Here is a 13,883-nt window from a genome sequence, read left to right as displayed (position 1 = left end):
CGCTTGGATCGACCTAATTTGGTGATCTATCCGAATTGTCAAACGTTCAATTAGAACGTCTTCTAGAGTTCATTAATTTGTCAAAATGTTTGTGAGACCTATTACTCACACTATTCATCCACGGCATCTAATCTGACTTTCTCGTCTCTCGTTTCTCCTTCTCTTTGCAACTGTATCTGTTCCTCCACTCTTCCCTATCTCTCCTTCTCTTTTTCTTACAGGTATTTTTACAAAGGGATCAATATGGACCCAAGTAAAGCCGAACCTATTACAAGTCGAATGGAAAAAGCTAAACTATTATAGTGCTGTAGGATATAACATTTTTACTTTTTTAATAGGAAGTAGGAACTGAAAACAAGTTAGAGTGCTATATTAGGCTGAGCCGAATCTTAAATACCCTCACCACCTACTTTTATATTAATACTTTTATAATTGATCAAATATTTGTGGACCCAAGTTTTCTCGTGTCTTAATTAGAAAAATCCAAAGATTTAAATTACAATTCCAAGATTTATTGAACACTACAAACGCCATTTTCTTTATATTTTCAAAGTATATATACAAAAATATATAATTTTGTTCTACACAAATTGATAATGCGACTAATTAAATACGGTTAAAGCGTTTTTAGAGGCTGGAGTATGAGAGGTATGACCAATTATAGAATGATCGTAAAAGATTCTTTAAGCTAAATTTCTCTACATAAAAGCTATATTTCAGTCAAATTTTGTATTTATATCGTAATTTAGTAAGGAACCCTTTATGGGACCGCACATATGTTATTTACCTATCGTGAAAAAATGTACGAAAATAGTATTTATGTCAAATATTTTATGGGTATAACTATTTGGTAATGAGTTATGTGCCTTTAAGTGTTTTTCTGAAAGGGATATTGTATGGGTGCTATGATCAATTATGGACCAATAGGAAAAAAATTCACAGTGTTATTTATGAGTTATACTTGTGGCAAACTTTATATGCATATCTTAATTAAATATTGAGTTATGTGCGTTTAAGTTATTTTTGGGAGGGGACCTTTAATGGGAGCTATGACCAGTAATATTTTTGTGTATATGAGCAATACTTATTCCAAATTTTATATGGATTTCATAATGTAGTAATGAGTTATGTGCGTTTAAGTGATTTTCAGGAAGGGACCTTGTATGGGAGCTATGACCAATTACGGACCGATCGGAAAAATCTTTCACAGTAATATTTATTTGCATATGAGCAATACTTATTCCAAATTGTATATTGATATCTTAATTAAGTAATGAGTTATGCGCGTTTAAGTGATTTTCAGGAGGGGATCTTGTATGGGAGCTATGTCCAATTATGGACCGACCCAGAAAATTTTTTCTCTCAATGAGTTTTATTGATATAAGATTTTAATTTGTAAAATTTTGTGAAGATATTAACATTCTGACGGAAGTTATTAACAAAAAACTCATTTTCCGGGAATATGTAAGTACTTTGTATGGGAGGTATATGAAATTGCCAACCGATTCTGGTAATTTTCAGCAAGATCTTGTGTAGAAACGAATGTATGATGATTTTCATGAAATTGTCTTGCATAGTTTTCGAGAAAATTACATCAGAATGTGTAAAAAATGCATATTTTTTCGGAGTTGTTTTAAATTTTGATTCATAACTTTTCCCAATGTGAACCGATTTTACTCATTTTCAATACCAAACTGTACCGGATAATAGTGAATGTTTTGGGTGAATTTCGTTAATTTCCATTGCTTCTTTTTAACATGGGCGTGTTTTACACAGACAGACAGACGGACATAGCTAAATCAACTCAGAATTTCATAAGCATACGGAATATATATACTTTGTGGGGTCTCAGATGAACATTTCTTGGTGTTACACACGGAATGACAAACTTATATGTACCCTCTATCACCACTGATGATAGTGGGGGGTATAAAAATAACAGTTTTATAATTCATTTTCCCAAAAAATGTTTTTGAGGCTTTTCCTTGCAAATTATTATTAAATTAATTAGAGATGGGAAAAGTGTAAAAACCAAATTGGTAAATACTAGGATATTCGTCGATCTGTTAATAGATAAATTTTTGACGATTAATCGCTGGAATAAATGAAAATTGTCAAATTTCAAATAACGAATAATTTATATCAATTAACCGATTTTAAGCTTTTCCACCAGTTGGTAGGTGGCATTTTTTGAATTTTTCTCGTGTAGAACTTCCTATTTTTGAACCTAGAGATTAACATGTATGGATGCAATACATACACATGTAACTACAGGCATCACTGATATACATATTTATTCTTTACAATTTGTATTCACGTTATGTACTTGGAAGCATTTTTTGAAATTATTTTGCTTTTTTAATTGTATTTTGTTAATATTTATTATTATCAAAACAAATGAAATGTAAAAAAAAATATTTTAAAACATTTATGAAGTGATTCTCATTCAGTTTCTGAAAAAATAGAAAGTGAAAATTTTTGTATAAATACTCCAAAAAAGATAGAAAAAAGAAATAAACCTGGTATTTACTCTCATTTGACTGATACATTGGGTAAATAAGGGGTAGAATCCCATCCTATTACTTTTGATTTCATGAGACCAATCCATTTTTATAGTTTAAAAAACTAATTATTGGAATTTATGACAACACCGATTAAAATGTCAGTTTGGAAGCTATGAATACAATTGGTAGAAATGTGTCAAACTTTGTCGTTTGAAATATGTTTTTTGGGGTCCAAATGGTTTCATGTTATTTATTAAAACGGAATTCTATTAAACTAGTTCTTCAAACTATGTGATGAATCAATTATAAAAAATCTTGTAGGATGAAATATGACACTAAACATTTATTATTTCATTACAATTTCTGTCTTTTTGAGCTTTTCAATGTTAAAAAATAATGAAAAATTTTATTTTTAGAGCATATTTTTTAAATTTTAAGAGTATATTTTGAGTTTTTTTACGGCATATTTAAAGCGCTTAAAACACTTTTTTAGAGCATGTTTTCAGTTTCCCTGGTTATAACAAACGATTCAACCTAGCACCAATATAAAGTTCCCTTTAGAAAATTATTATAACGCAGATAACTAGCTTATAAATACGTGAATTTCAATGAAATTCGAAATGTACACATTTTTAAGGAACGAAAATGTTTTTGTAAAATATTATGAGGTTCGGTCAATAATTGATATAAAGATCTCATCAGAAAATGACTTAACGTACTGACCGCTTAAAAATACCAGTATATCAAATAATTTCAACATAAAAAGGTTTTTTATGCAAGGCATACACGATGCGACTTTTTAAACACCTTTGTTTAAGTTACGTACAACAAATGTTACAATTTTGAAAACAACTTTATTTTGTAAAAGAAATTTTTAATGAAGGTGGTAGCGTGTGCGTGTAATTGCAATTGAATTGTAAGATGTTTCTTTTTAATATAATTAATACAAATTTTAATAGTTTTAAAAAGTAAAAACACGCATTTCAGCTTAATTTTAAAATTTTTATTGCGTTTTACTCACAGACTTGCTCTGCGGTCACTACAAAATGATGAGTAAAATAAAATGATGTTGTACGACAAGCATTTTTATATCGCGACCCGTTTGTAGAACTTACAAAATTAACAAAACATTTTGATCTTTTGTGCAACCAACTTACAACATCTTATAGAAATCTTACACACTTTGCAGTTTCGTAAACATCCTTCTCACATTGTATCGATACTACAGAATTTTGTAATGATCAAAAATTTATAAAAATCTCTATTGGGATAAAATATCTTTTTCGTCATATTCAGGAATTAAGGTAAAAAACAATAAAAACTTTACGTAAAATTTTTTAAAATTTGATACAAAAAAGGAAATGAGAATTTTATTAAAAAAAAGTTGCTGAATTTGTACTCTGTTTGTATTATTAAAAAAACATGTGAAATTTTTCTAACAACATTTTAGCAACATTTATTATGATAAATGTGGTACATGGCTTAAAATAAGCGTAATTCTAACAAATTAAGCTTAAGGCTGGTATTCTGTTTGAAGTTTGTGAAAAATGTTTATCAACTTTTACAATTTCATTTGAAAAAAATTGAAATGTATCAGTGTTATCCACATAGGGATTTAATAAAATTTGCCACTTTTTATCGCTTATATATGTAAACAAAAACCAAATGTTTATGTTTTGTTTGACAAATTTAAATTGAAAAATAAATTAAAAATAAAAATTATTTTTTTAATTTTTTTTTGTAAAAAAAAAACTTTTTATGAATGAAAATTGCATCTAAATTATGAAATATCGCGTAATATATAATGGATGCACATGGTCTCGAATAAATAAAGACCTGTAAATAAACTTTTATTTAGAATTTCACGTGAACTAACTAGACTCTAGTTTAAATATTAGTAAATGCTGTCATATTTGTTTACCCACCATCAAAAAAGATGGGGTTTATTGATTTTGTCATTCCGTTTTTAACATTCAAAAACCGACCGGTTTCGAATATTTCATATTTCGAAGTATTCGACAAGCCGTTTTTTTATATCGAATAAGCGATTTTTTAAGTTACCTTTTTTTATATAATACATACAGTGTCTCTCATAAGTATTCGAATTTAGGTATAATATAAAAAGAAACTAAATTTAATAACATATTTTGTATGCAAAATTAATAAATTATTTTGTTAAATTCTCTAGACAGTCCTTAGCTTTGATATCACGCTTTTTTAAACTTTAAAAATCCACATTTACTTAAATTAATTTAGCTTTATTTAAAAAAGTCCATAAAATTACCTCACAAAAGTATACGAATTTTTTCTGTATTTCATATTTGACTATATTATACGAAACATAAAAATTAGAATCGAATGTTTTTTTTGCTAAAAATTGTTTTAAGGGGTAACTATCAACCGAATGGATATATTGGACCATTTGGTCCAAAATTTTGGAGTATTTGTATATTATATCACAAATTACGATTTTTGACCATATTTGCCATTTTTTCTTTTTCCAGGGATAAAACCAAAATTTAATATTGGGATTTAATAGATTCTTTCAGGTATCTAAAAATAATAATCTTTGTTATAAGGATTTGTTTTTAAACATACCATGATATATTTTTGGTATCGTTCTTCTGTTTCTAATTGAATTATCTGGATCTTAAGACCCTTTCCTACCACTAGGGTCGATATTTTCCTACAAAGTTGGCTAATATACATTCATGTACATATTAGCATTAATATATTTTAAATTTTCAAGACATCGTAGCGGTGTACAACTCAACGTCATCCTATACAGTAGATTTTAGTTTTTACTACTCATAACATTCACGATTATGTTGCCCATTACAACAACACTGTATGTAAAAAATTTTGGGCTTATAGTAGATAATATTTAAACAGCTTTCAATATTTTTGAGTTAGACCATAATGATATGGTGACATTCAGCCTAGAGGCCATTGGTTATAAAAAGAATGATTCCACTATATTGAATGGCGTTTCTTCGAGGCATGCTTTGGAGTTATAAACTTCCACAATATATTGAAAACTTAAAATGTATAACAGCTGATATCTAAAACAATATATAGAAGACAAGTTTCCCCGAAAATTTTTGACCCTAGTATTATAAAAATGGACTTGAGTTCCAGTAAATTGAATTAGCGATAGAAGAATGATTCCAATAATATATCTTGGAACGTTTAAATACAGATTATAGTAATAAAAACTATTATTTTTATATGCCCCAAGGGGTATATTAAATCCCAATAACAAATTTTATCGCTGGGAAAAAGGAGAAAAAATACAAATATTGCAAAAATAAAACGCAATTTTAATGATATTACATAAAAAGATGGTACAAATACCCCAAAATTGTGGACCAAATGATCCAAAATTATAACGATTCGGTTGATAGTTACCCCTTAAAACAATTTTTAGAAAAAAACATTCGATTCTAAGTTTTGTGTTTCGTATAATATAATCAAATATGAAATACAGAAAAATTTGGTATACTTTTGTGAGGTAATTTTATGGACTTTTTTAAATAAAGCTAAATTAATTTAAGTAAATGTGAATTTTTAAAGTTTTAAAAAGCGTAATATCAAAGCTAAGGACTGTCTAGTGAATTTAACAAATTTATTTATTAAATACAAAATATGTTATTAAATTTGGTTTCTATTCATATTATACCTAAATTCGAATACTTATGAGACACACTGTATATGTTCAATAACTTATGTTTATTAAAAGCCGGTAAAATTACGCAAATATGTAAAACGGCTTCAATATTTTGTTAAAAACCAAGGTGGTAAAGAGTTTAAGTTAATATCCCATGTTAAACACAGATGGAATTCATTATCATATGAATATGGAAATGTGTAAATCATGATTTTCTAGATTTTTTTAATACCTTTTTTATCTAAAATAGCTTTAAAAGAGTTATCTAAGGATTTTACTGAATCTTTGTTAAACACAGATGGAATTCATTATCATATGAATATGGAAATGTGTAAATCATGATTTTCTAGATTTTTTAATACCTATTTTATCTAAAATAGCTTTAAAAGAGTTATCTAAGGATTTTACTGAATCTTTGTAGAGGGCAATTAAATTAAATTAAATTAAATTAAATTGTTTTTCAACAACTTAAGGAAAATTAAAACACAATATGCCCAAGATTTGTGTAACAGGTTTATGGTAAGACTTAATGAACGCAGAATAAAGGTTGTAAACACCCTTATAGTTTACTTAAGTTCAAGAAAGCACCAAACTAATGACCACATTTTGAAATACTCCACCAATGCAGAATTCAAAGAGTTTGCTGTGGAATTATGTAATCGTTTATTTCCACGCAATGAGCTAGATGAAGAATTAGTTGATTCTGATGTTGATTTATGTTTTGAAATTTATATTACAAGAATAATTTCCGATTTACACAGCACAATAAGTAGTATGCAAAATCCAAGAAAGACCAGAAAACAGCATTCATCATTATATGACAATTTTATATACCTGGATAAATGCAACAAAAGAACGGAAAAGCTAGAAATCTTTTACATATAACTGCCTTTTAACAATCTGTCCAACTTCAACATTCAAAACAAACAAAAAAAATCGTTCTCTTTTTGTTAATATTTTTTGAGAATGAATTTTTAAAATGTTTGTTACAAAAATGATTTTAAAATGAAATGTGTTTCATTTTATTCTTTATAATATAAAACCCATAGTAGAAAAAATAAAGGTACAACCGTTCTCTCTTTTCGTAGCCATATTAAACTTCTGGCGTTTAAGCGATTTATTATTTCATATGCTACCGTATTTACTTTATAAATCCGAGTTTTTTGTTAACTTTTTAATTTTTTGTTAAATTTAAAAATATAAAATGGAAAATATTTTTCAAACTTAATTAAAATATTAATAAACATAAAATTCTAATAGCAAAGAAAATAATAAAAATGTTAAAAGGTCCTTGCGGACGGACCAAGTTTACTTGTAAGCAGCGTTCAAATATGCAGCACTAGCACCACCTCTCTTACATATGACTATAAAATAAATATGAAACTTTATCTTTTTTGTATCACTTTGCTACTAAAAATTGCAATCATATATATTCGTATTAATACAAAAATTGCAACTCGTGTTTGCAATTTCTAGTAGCAGGCAGACATAATTGCAGGCCAACACAAATATATTTTTGTGCTTTAGCAGCGCACACTTAAATTTGTTTAACTAATATGGCGAGTATCCTAGCAGAAATGTAACTTTATTTTGGTTTTGCTATTGCCAGTTTAAGTTTTATTTATTATTTTTTTGCAATATTGATGCTGCAATTTGTAAATAAACATATGTAGGTATGTATGTAAGTACACTGACAGTTTTATGACATTCCATGAGCTTAAATTCAGTATTACACTTCACATTTGTACGCATGTATGTATGTATGTATGTATGTATGTATGTATGTATGTATGTATGTATGTATGTATGTATGCAAAAATATTTAAAGTCTCTATCTGTCATTTCCATGAAAATAAGATTTTGATGGCAAAATATCCCGCATCAGTGACATCAATTTCAAAAGAAAAAATCTTTTTTGGGAAATTTATAACAATTTTAAAGTTTCTCTATCTTAAAAAAAGAAAAATTTTCAATGCAAAACTCTATCTTATCCATAAATTGCTTAAAACACTATTATTTTGGACAATTTTCTGTTGAAAAAAAGTGTTTTTACGAATTTGGACGTGCTGAACACAAATCCGTAAAAATATATTTGAAATCGATTTAATAGTTTTCGAGATATCGCTCATTCTAATGTGATAAATTTTATTGCCGTGTTTAATCATATAACATTGATTTTGGACCAAAACTGTAAAATTTCTTTTTCAACAATTTGGTTTATATTATTTCATTAAATTGCATAAAATATAGTATTTATTGATATTAAATAAAAAATTTATATTTCTATGAAAAATTCTCTATTGAAGGTTGAAAAAAAAATTTCGTAGAAAAAAGCTCTATCTGATATAAATTTGTGAATAATTTTGCAAAAAGAAAAAAATCAAAAATCTTTACGAACTAGTGAAATAAACAGTTTTTTTGCTCTCCTGAAAACTAGTGTTATTTTAGATAGAGACTATTAAATATAGTCCCTCGATATTTTTTTAATGTATAGTTTTTTTATTTAACTTTATAAAATTTAATAACTTTCATAAATATACTATTAAAATGTAATTAATCTTTAAATTGTAGAACTATACACAAATATATAGCATGCTTATGTAAATATTGCGAATATTCAGGAGGCAATTCTAAATATTATCGCCGACTCGCTGAAGAGTTTTTCGCTTTCGACTTAGAATTATACTGTTTAGTTATGACAAAACAATAAACACTCCATAATAGTTTTAAATTGTAACATCAATATTTTCAAAAAACAATGAATAAATTTGCAGTTAGCAGTTGCAAAACAAAAATTTAATTTAATATCATCAATACTAGCCATATTAGTTTAACAAATTTGAGTGTGCTTTGCTATAGCAAAAAAATATATTTTTTCTTGTACAACAAACAAGACATTAATATTGTTCATTCGTGCTGCTGTTATTGCTGTGTAACGTTGCTGTGTAAGTTTAAATATTTTTAGTATGACGAGTGATAAAAATGTGTATTTTGCGGCAAATGCTGACTAATATATTAGTAAAAGTAAACACTGCTTGTAAGTAGTGCGGGCCATTCTTACTTAAAAACATAATGTCATTACTTCATCTTGTGTCCAATTGCAGAAGTTTCTTCTGAGTGATGTTTTCTCCTGATATTTTGTTTTACTGCCAACGTATTATGTATGTGTCCGGTAAGATTGCGGTGTGCGCTGTCAAACATGTCCAAGTAAGAAAATTATATGAATCTTCGAACGGCATTAAAGTTCTAAACAAGTATGAATGTATAGTCGGGCGTAGCCGACCATATGATACCCTACACCCGTCAGTATGTATGTTAAAAATGGGGATTATTTAAAAAATAGAGCATTTGGTTTGTTTTTTTTAACTTTATTTCGGATTATTTTTACTTTTATTTTGGCAAAAAAAGAATTTTTTTACAAGAGGGCTCAAAGGGGAGTAGGGCAAAATATCGTCCTATCCTTAAAAATTTTGGTAGGGGGAGTTACGTCTTCTTCAATATTATTTATGTAGAATTTAAAAGTGTTATTAGTGTTTGTAAGTGAATTTTGAACTTTAAGTCATTTTCTGAAGGGGAGTTTGTATGGGGGATAGGATCAAATGAAGCCCGATCATTACAAAAATCAGTAGTGTCATTTAAAGTTCTATAAAACTAAGTTTTATCGACTTTTGTTAACATAATAAATCATTTAAATTAATTATAAGCCAAAAGGCCCTATTTGGGGGGTACGGTTGTATGGGGGCTAGTGGAAATAATGAACCGATTTTAACCAATAGGCGTCGTCCTTGGGCCAAAAGAAGCGTGTGTGCCAAATTTCATCTAATTATCTTCAAAATTGCGGCCTATATCTTGCGCACAAGGTTTACATGGACATCCAGCCAGCCAGCCGGCCCCACTAAAGTGGTGTAGGGTATAAAAATATGTCTTCCTGTGTCATTTGTTTGAAAAAATTCAACGTAAACAATTGCAAGAGGTGTTATTTTGGGGTTTAATGCCAATAAATCATGATAATAAGATAAAATTAAACAAGAACTTTTTGGGTTTAGTGTGGTCCGTTTATGAGCTGTTTTTTATAAAAATGTCCTTAGTGCACACAACTTTAAATGATTATTTTAAAAGTTATACGCATTTTTTATTTCCAATTTCCTAAATATGATTTCCCCTACTACATGTTTGGCAACGTTTTTCTTTATTTATTTACAAAAAATAAATTTCAATAATTCTTTTTTACGTCAAAAAACTTTTCATTGAGAGAGAACGGAGTTACCTTGTTTTCTTTATACCATGATAAAACCTAATGTATATGGTTTATAAGGAGTGAGATCGAAAAATTCTTAACATACATATATGTTTATAAAAAAGAAACCACTAAACTTACAGCTTTATTTTTTTTTATTTGATTCAAATTATTATTACAATTTACAAAAAAAAAAAATATTTTTATAGTTTTAATCACTAGTGATGAAATTTTGAACCCTTTTCGGAAACCCTTCCATTAACGTTTTTATAGTGCTTTCTGTCACTTTGCTCGAACATGTAGTCCATCTCCGTTTAAAATCTACCACACTTTTGAACACCTTTTTTGTACTCTTCAATTCTCTTTTAACAAGAGCCCAATATCTCTCCACTGGCCTTAGCTCCGGGCAGTTTGGAGGATTTGCCTCTCTTGGTACAAATACCACATTATTGTTCTTGTACCACTCAAGGGCTTGTTTACCATAGTGACAGGATGCCAAGTCAGGCCAAAAATAAGTGGACACATTATGAAGTCTTATGAATGGAAGCAGCCTTTTTTGTAAACATTCCTTGATGTAAATTTCGGTATTTATAGAGCCCGTTGTAACAAATGGTTGGCTTCTTTTGTCGCAACTGCATATTGCTTGCCATACCAAGAACTTTCTGGGAAATTTTGTCTTTTTGGGTCCTAAACTTTTCTTCAACATTCCCTCGAGCATCAGCAACATAAAACTTTTGACCTGGAAGTTGCGAAAAATCTGCCAGAACATACGTTTTGTCATCCATTATGCAGCAAGAATATTTTTTTATAAAACTTGACTTCAATTTCCGTGCTCTGTTTTTGGCCTCTAAATTTTTAGCAGCGTTCCTGTTAGGAACTTTTTGAGCCTTGTATGTTTTTAAACCTGCATTAGCTTTAACTTTTCGAACCAAATAGTCCGAGCACTGAGCTAACCGAGCTGCTTTCCTACCGGATGTGTTGGGAGCTCTTTTGAAAATGCGTTCTATTTTTTTGGCTTTAGAAACATCATGTGGACACCTGAACCAGGTTTTCTATCAACTGACAAGTTCTCCCGGTACTGTTTAATAACATTGGAAACAGTTTGACGGCAGACCTTTGTATGCTTGGCCAACTTTTTGTAAGACCAAGTTGGGTTTAGTTGAAAATATTTAATAATTTCAGTACGCACTTTTTTCTGGTCACTCATTTTAATCAGATTAACAAAAAAATTAATATAATTGACATTACACATAATAACTGACATGTTTTTCAAAGGTAACTTGATCAAAATGTAATGAAAAACATGTGTTAAGAATTTTTCGATCTCACTCCTTATAAATACATTTTAAATATTGAATTCCTTGTTAATATATAAATAAAAAAGAAAAACCGGTTAACCGGTTTTTTATACAAAACCGTATTCGAAACCGGTTTTTTAAAAATTGAAATTTTTCAAATTATTCGAAAACCGGTTTTTGGAATAGACCGATTTTTTGAATACTCTAATATATATTCTAGGTCCTCATTAAATTCGAAGAGGATCTAGCCATGTCTGTCCGTTTGTCTGTCTGTTGAAAGCACGATAGAGTCCGAATTGAAAGAGCTAGGGGTTGAAATTTCACATAAATATTTCGGATAGCCCCCATACAAGTCATAACTTGATTAAAAATAAGAATATAGCTATGAAATTCGACATAAGTAAGTTTCTTATGATCCAAAATCACTATGCAAAATTTTATGAGGATCGGTCCATAATTGACCCTACCCCCCATATATGGTTCCCTTCAGAAAATGACTTTAACGCTCATTACTGTCTTAAAAATACTAGTTTAATGATGAAATTCGACATGAGTAAGTTTCATACGAGTTATAATATATCTATAAGGTCTCCTTCAGAAAATGACCGCAACGCTCATTAAAAAACGTTAAACATGTGCATGAAGTACAAAAGTTGAAAAATATTCAACTTTGGCGTACGAAACAAAAGAAAAAATGAAAACAAAAACAAAACTATCAAAAATATTCTTCATACTTTTTATTTGAGATTTGTGCGTGTGGAAAACACCATTTTTAAATTATATATTCTTTTTATTTGTTTGACATCAATCCAATTTGTCCAAGTTTTTATGAAAATAAAACAAAATAAAGTTTCAAATTTTATGAGACGTAGATCTCTTTTATTTAAAACCAAATATTACCTCGTAGAAGGTTTGCAGGTTTTTTTATGTAAAAGATAATGTGCATGTAGTGCTTGTCGTAGACAACATCAATATCTTAAGACCGTGTAAAAAAATCTTAATTTGGTGGCAAACAATATTTAAGTACCGTTAACGGTTTACTCGTTAGAATATTCCAGCAAAGATGTATAAAATTGGCATTAGATTCTAACGTTGTTAAAAATAGTATTATTCATTAAAAGGAGCAATTACCAAAATGCAGCTCGCAACAAACCTCGCTTAAACAATATTCAATATTGCATTTTTTATATTATTTAATGCGAGTTTTTTCTGATAAAGATAATCTTCATTCTTTGGTTAAACCTGGTTTATATGTTTCATGTTTTTCAGTTACTTATTATCTTAGTTTAACTGTGTGTAATTGGCCAATTAAACTCAAGTTATAAGTGAAAAAACACAATTAACAAAAACAATGATTTCGGTAGAACAAAAACTTAATATTTTAAGTAAATTGCAATTTTCTGATTTGTTTTGTTTTATTTATTATTGTTTTAAATGTTTATTTAACATTTTTCAAAATTTTCCATTTTACGAAAGTATTGTTGCAAAAAACAGCTGTTCATTGTTTATATTTTTGAGTGAAAACTTGGCAATACTAACAATGTTAACTGAGCTTAAATCTAAAACTGAAAAACACAATCATTGGTTATAGTCCGCCTAAATTTGTTTCGAGTTTAATCTAACAGCAAGTTAAGCCTAGTTTAACTGAGGAGTAAGAAACCCACCCTTAAACATATTTAATTATTTTGTCACACTTTATCAACGCAACAATTGAGCATCTCTTTTTTTACGTTGCGTAGCTGTCCGTCGCAGTTCGACGGAAAGTATTGTAGGTGTTTGGGCTTATCATTCATCTCACTCGCAATACGGAGTTTCTCGTACTCTGAAACTAGTTTTGCTTTGTTATTCTTCTCATTCGTACAACAACAAATCAGTGAAATTAATACCCCTGTACTACGACGAACTAGTTGGAAAATGGCGATATCAACAACTAATAAGAACCACAACTAGTGAATTTTCAATGTTATTTACTGTTGAATTTAACATGGGGAAGTCGTTGCGAGTGGCCGATTAACACCTTATGCATAACATGTTTCCATTAATATCACTAGTTCAAATTCTCCAACAAAAATTAAACAAATAATAGTGCTATATTCGGCTGTGCCGAATCTTATATGCCCTTCACCATAGAGTATTTTAGACATATTAGTTTTATAAATTTTTTCCTGACTACATTA

General features: G+C 28.8%; 1 protein-coding gene across 1 annotated transcript in view; it reads right to left on the bottom strand.

Moving 5' to 3' along the window:
- The window catches only part of LOC111688738 (transcription factor AP-1), a 49,918-nt gene that overhangs the window by 21,401 nt on the left and 14,634 nt on the right, over positions 1–13,883 (bottom strand). The gene's annotated exons all lie outside the window — the stretch shown is intronic.

This window comes from Lucilia cuprina, chromosome 6 (genome assembly GCF_022045245.1).
Source record: "Lucilia cuprina isolate Lc7/37 chromosome 6, ASM2204524v1, whole genome shotgun sequence".
Taxonomy (NCBI): domain Eukaryota; kingdom Metazoa; phylum Arthropoda; class Insecta; order Diptera; family Calliphoridae; genus Lucilia; species Lucilia cuprina.
Note: the sequence above shows the minus strand (reverse complement) of the source record. Positions and strands in the feature narration are given on the sequence as shown.